The sequence below is a fragment of the Dermacentor silvarum genome, chromosome 5 (assembly GCF_013339745.2).
Source record: "Dermacentor silvarum isolate Dsil-2018 chromosome 5, BIME_Dsil_1.4, whole genome shotgun sequence".
NCBI lineage: Eukaryota > Metazoa > Arthropoda > Arachnida > Ixodida > Ixodidae > Dermacentor > Dermacentor silvarum.
The window spans coordinates 135,774,928-135,780,927 of record NC_051158.1 but is presented as its reverse complement, the minus strand read 5'-3'; positions in this window follow the sequence as shown (position 1 = coordinate 135,780,927).

The window sequence follows — 6,000 nt, the reverse complement described above, 5'->3', positions numbered from 1 at the left end:
TGCCCTCCGGCTTCTCCGCTCGCGCCATTTTCTCGGCATGGCAGCTGCCGCCATCTTTACCGGCTGCGCGGTGGCGTGTTACGACAGCGGTTACGGGTTCTTAGATTTTTTTTTTCATTTCGCCAGCCGTGAGGGGAAGGTGGACAGTTATTATCTTTGCCAATGCCTCCGCCCCATTGCCAGACTAAACGCCACACGTAACAGCCGCGTCACATCAGGGAGGAGCTTATTGCGCCGATCCTCACTCTCTTGCATGCGTAATCATGCGAACGACAATTAAAATTTGGAGTTGGATATCTCGGAACAAAGACACGCTAGAAGAATCCTTTCAAGTGAAACTGTGTAGAAACACGACTGCCTCTAACTTTTGAATACAAGCATACACACTTACTGCAGTCAATAAAAAGTTAATTATTCAATTTTGGTTAATTGGGCTGCTGACAGCGATAATTATCATCTCACTTTGTGTCCGCCTGGCCACATACCCGATTTGCGCAGGTGGTCTGCTTGTGCCTCCCAGTGCATAATTTCAAGAAAGCCATAAAGCCTAATTTTGAACACCCGCTATATCTAGCCTGTATTGTTTCTTAAAATAAAATTTGGGATGATCTTTTGCAGGTTCGTTATAAATGCGTAAGCACGGGTCCGTCTTTGGAGTTCTGTTGGGACACCTTGATTTCCTTAAGGAGATTCTTTGTGTTCGGCTGAGACACCTTCGTTTGCTTTGGAGGACTAACTCCCGTATTCTCAAACAGCCCTCGACTCGAAGCTCTTACTCCACCCTACCTTGTTGAGCACAGCGCCGCTTCTCGACTGATAAAGACGCGACCAGTCTCAAGAATTCCCGTAAATGATCATGAAGCTCAGTGACCACTTCTGTGGAGGGATGGCGGTGCCATCTTCTCTCTTGAGTCGTGGTGGTGTGTTGACTAGAGGAACGTTCTCGAATACGGGCGTAACGCTCCGCTCCAACGCAGCAACCACTACGCTGGTTGTTTACGATATGCGAATCACCGCGTATGAAGACTCACGACGCCACCTAGAAGAATAACGATGTGGCGTAGTAGCCGAGAGCGCGAGCCAGCGTCTTCATGTTTTGTTTCCCACGCGACGTCATCCTTTTACACAAGGCGCGCATCTGCTCCCGTTTCTCTAACCACGCGACGCCATCCTAGGCCCGCGCGCTGGCGTTGGCCGCTGACGTCACGCTCCCCCACTTCGCAGCCGCGGCTCTAGGCTTTTCGCCCTGCTCCGCGAGAACGCCCACTCAGATAAACGGATCCAGCGGGCTTGAGCCTCCTATGCTTAATGTAGGACAATAAAACTGCGAAGTTACAATGAAAAACTTGTAGCGTACGAACTGCACTGTGCTCGTACTGGATATTGTCAACGTGTAACTGTGATCACAATGAGTGCTACAGTTAAAGAAAAGTTGCATATGCGTAGTTCTTAGTTTAGCTGTTAGTTATTATTTATATATGAACACTTCAGCGAGAGATCTCTTTCATTAGGCGGGTTGGTCGCGGAACCGATGAGAGCCAATGAGGCAACCGTTGACACCCCAAGGGGAAACTAAGTTAATCAGGCGCGAAGGCGCTCGAGCGGACCTTGGCGTGCTTGGCAAAAGGGACGTCCCCTTGTTCATTCGACGCCACCGACGGGACGAGTAAGGCACGGCAGGCGCCAGGAGGTCAAAGGTGTTCATTAGAAAAAATAACTACGGCAACTTCCCGACACCACATTCCTACGGAATACAACTAAGCTTTTGAGCGAGCTAGCTTTACTTCTACATGGCTGATACCACTGGTACTCGCGAAAAATACTTTTGAAGAATGCTGGTGGTCATTTTTTTTTTTTTTTTGCGACAGGGCTATCCCCCTGTCAGTGAGGGGGCGATGCAGAAATCTGAGGGGGGGGGGGGGGGGGGGTCAGGACATGCGGACATCCCCCCTGGATCCGCGCCTGGATGTCAGAAGGAAGGGTATTCCATTCTCGGGCTGTGTGCAGAAAAAAAAGAACGCTGATACGTGGTGGAATGGGCGCGTGGTAGATACACAGCATTTGGATGCGTGTGGCGGGAGAAACGATGCGCTGGAATGATGATTTGGTTACCCGTGGGCAGCGAATGAAAGAACCTAAAAAATAAAAATAAAAAAGACGGAGCACTTTTGCGGCGGGAGGTGGGCGAAAGAAGACACAACCGGGATTTTAAGGCTCAGATACTTGTATTAGAGGAGTAGTATCAGAGAGAATGAACCTGGCAGCACGGTTCTGAACCGATTCAAGGGAATTAATCATATTAATCTGGTGGTTGTCTGACATATTCTAGTTTAGAACGGATTAGGATTTTATATGCAAGTTCATTTATTCATGATACCTCAAAGGTACCAGAACGGGACATTACATGAGGGTCTGCGAGGTGGTATGTTCGTGAAAGTGACCTCGGTCGAACGTGCAGAGCCATTTCAGTGCCAATAGAACACTTAAATGAATTTTTACTAGAGGCCTGTGTCACTTCCGCTTTTATCGATTTCATTTTCAGGCCGTTTCTGAATAAGGGCTACCCTACTACTTGTTTCCCGGCAGTAGCAAGAAGAGCAGATATCTTATATTTTGAAGAAATGAAGACCACCTTATTGTGACGTGTTCCGAAAATTTGAACTATGGTTGTTGCTTACGTACTCGAAAAACCGCTACTGAATACTCACTTCCCCCCAGTTTTTATGCTTTATACACGGCATTTAGTTGTTGATCCCGGTATCCTCAGTAAACTATGCGGGACACGGTGTTAATATTTATTCGAAGTACGAAACAGAATCCTGAGCGACGAGCGATATGTGTTTTTTGCTATGTAGGTTCATTGCAAGCCTTTGTAGAAAGTTAATATTGAAGTGTTCCAGGGTGCCATACCGCCGCTTTCCCCGACTCATAAAACAATTGCAGGAGATATGGACTTGAAATTCCATGAAAATAGGGAGAATTTTAAGCGCAGTGCGTGGCGAAAATGCCACTTTCCTGGTTTAAATGCAAGTGTTGCAGATAATTACTAAACCCAATTGTTTTACCATTTGTTCCCGTGCACCATACGGGATGCGTATAGGTTACTTCTCCGGTGTCCTCGGTGAGCTAAACAAGTCATCTTGTTTATATCTGGGGATAATGAAATTTTCTGACGAAGTAAGATGTGTATTGATGAATTACTTTTTTTTAAGTTTCCAGCAAGTACTCCAAAGCATTACACGGGGACAAGGTTTAAAATGGAACACTAATATACGGGTAACTTTTCAAAGTATGCGATGTAATTACAGGAAACTGAAACATTTAGTGCAACTGTGCGAAAAAAAAACAGCTTCATTAAAAATCGGGTTGTAATTCACCAAGTTCGCACACCTCTGCCGTCTTTTTCTTTTTAGTATTGAGAGCAATTTATGTTGATTGTACTTCGTTCTGCAAGAACCGACCATTAAGGCACTTGAACTGCAGGCCATCCTATTTGCCGTAGAGAAGCTGAAGGAAAAGGCGGGAAATATTACGGAAGACCACAGGGGCAAAGAGTTCACGATATTCAGCGACTCTTTAGATGCCCTAAAGGCACTCACGGCGACGCCCAGAGTAGGCACGTGGGCGCATGATATTAAGGTCGCATGCGCATCCCTTCATCGGGATTACGGCATGGGTGTGCGAGTGGACTGGGTCCCGGGGCACTCGGGCAGCATCGGCAACGGTGCGGCCCACAGTGCAGTGAGCGAGCTGTTATTTTCCCGCTCATCTCCCCTGGGCCCAGTCCCTCTCACTCCTGTGCGTCTGGATCCGGAGGAGGAGCGCGAGCGACTTAAAGTGCAAGCCAAACGGGAGCTGAAGGCGAAGGTACCGCACAATGCCCACCCTTTGCCCAAGGGGCTTCCTCGGGGCGCGCAGGTCCTGGTGCATAAGGCCAGGACGGGCGCAGCACTCACCGAAGACGTTCTGGCTAAGTGGCGCGCGTACGCCGCTTCAAGGAAGACGCGAGTCCACCAGAGGCAACGTTTGGACAATGAGGAGGAAGAAGAGACGGAGGCGAAAGTGGTCTTCATCAGTGACGTGCAGTACGTGCGACATCAGTGCTCGACCGACAATCAGGCATCTATTGTGGGACTGTCCCGGTCTCGCGGCAGTAAGAGACAAGCACAAGGGACGCGGCATTACCTCACTGGAGGCATGGACCACGCCGCCCCCTCAGGCCGATGCCCGACGAACTATCAACTCCTTATGGGAGTTTGTGCGCGAGGCCGGCTTGACCGGCAGGTTATGAATGTGTAGTGTTTTCTTGTTTTTTTTGTGTGTTTTTTTTCTTGTGAACCCCGCCATTGACCCTTACCCCTGCTTAGGCCATTGAGCCATTCCTTTCATTAAAGTTCAGTTCATTCTCTCTTCTCTCTGTATAACCTCGACAGTGTTGCGAATGGTCGATTGTTCGTGGTGTCCATGAAGATTCCATGTATGGTGCTGTGCCAGGTGCCAAGAGGAGGAGTTATCCAGGGAGATTATAAAACTGTTTTATATACACTGTACATGGTATATTACAAGATGATATTGGATTACAAGATGATACATGATATTGGAGCCGTCTACGTTCTAACATCTTTGCATGTGGTAGCGTTTACATCTCCGAGCGTTCTACATGGTCGAGCGTGCTCTACATCGTCAAGCGTGCTCTACATGGTCAAGCGTCCCTCACAACACTCAAGTCTACTAAGTGGTTCTTTTGGAAAGGAAAGGGGTTGGTGCTATCTTCTGCAGCCCTTGAGGGAGCACGGCTCAGCGCCTGTTTTATCCCTTTCGTTTCCCTCTTTCACACGACGAGGGAATACACTTTAGTTCTTTCAGCCAATGACAGTCTTTGATCAGGTGACCATATTCTGCACGTGATGTGTCGTGGTTTCCCGCCGGGCTCCGCCTCCAATCTTGTTAGGTCGCCCCCGAACACAGGCAGCGGTTGACACCTTGGGAACCGAACGTCGATGTCGTTCCCCCGGGATTGCGAGACACTGGCCTCTTTCAAGATTCGCCTCTCCATAGCGGTCAGTTCGCGGAATCAGGGAGGGCGGTGGCTGTCTCGAAAGGGCGCCAGTTTGGCGCGTCGCAATCGACGCCGGACCTCGTCGTGGTTCGGGCGGCGCTGGTAATTCACGGAACCGCACCAAGGGGCGACGCTGCCGTTTAGCCACGCATGAGGTAGCCTGGAGACCAACTGCTAATCCCTCAGTCCCAGGTGACAATCCGCCTTTTTCACGGCGCTACGGCGCATGCGCCCTGCCCTGGCGGATTAGTCGCGAAACGTTTTGGAAGGGTCGGGCGCGCGGCCGTGCGGCCCCGTCTCGGGGAAACGTCCCCCGAAAAAAAAAAAAAATGCGCTCGCACGCGCGTTACTGCAAGTGCAAACTCGTGCTGTGTACCTCGTTGAAACTTCACTGGTAGCTCGACGTCGGTGCGGTACCGAAAACGTGCGTAGCGTAAGACTGCAACTCCACTTTTAACAGAAAGCAGTGAGGGCTTCGTCTAGACTGCACAGGGAACCACGTAGTTGCCGCCTTGCATTGATGGCTGTAATAGCAAATTTATCGATAAACCCCTGCGTTACACTTGGACGACACTTAAAAACACGTTACTGACGAAGACTTCTTGCAGCGTCGGTCCTCGCTTGCTGGTAGTGGCAGCGTGTGCCCGACTTCACGTACTCGTTCAAGGCGCGGTAACACTGGGTCGATACGAGACCGACAAGACGCGCACGCCTACGATAGGCCGACCATTCAGCACTGTGTCGCTGAGACCATTTTATCATACCAGGCCTACAATACGTAACCGACGAGCGCGAGTTGTCGTACTGCGACGGGCTTTCTTGTCGACGGCACCGATAAAATCAGCGTGCCGACCATCATTCGACCGAACCCCGCGCGATCGGCCGTCGAACCGATAACGCGATAGCCGCAACGGCTTCGTTAGTATATATAAATAATCGCG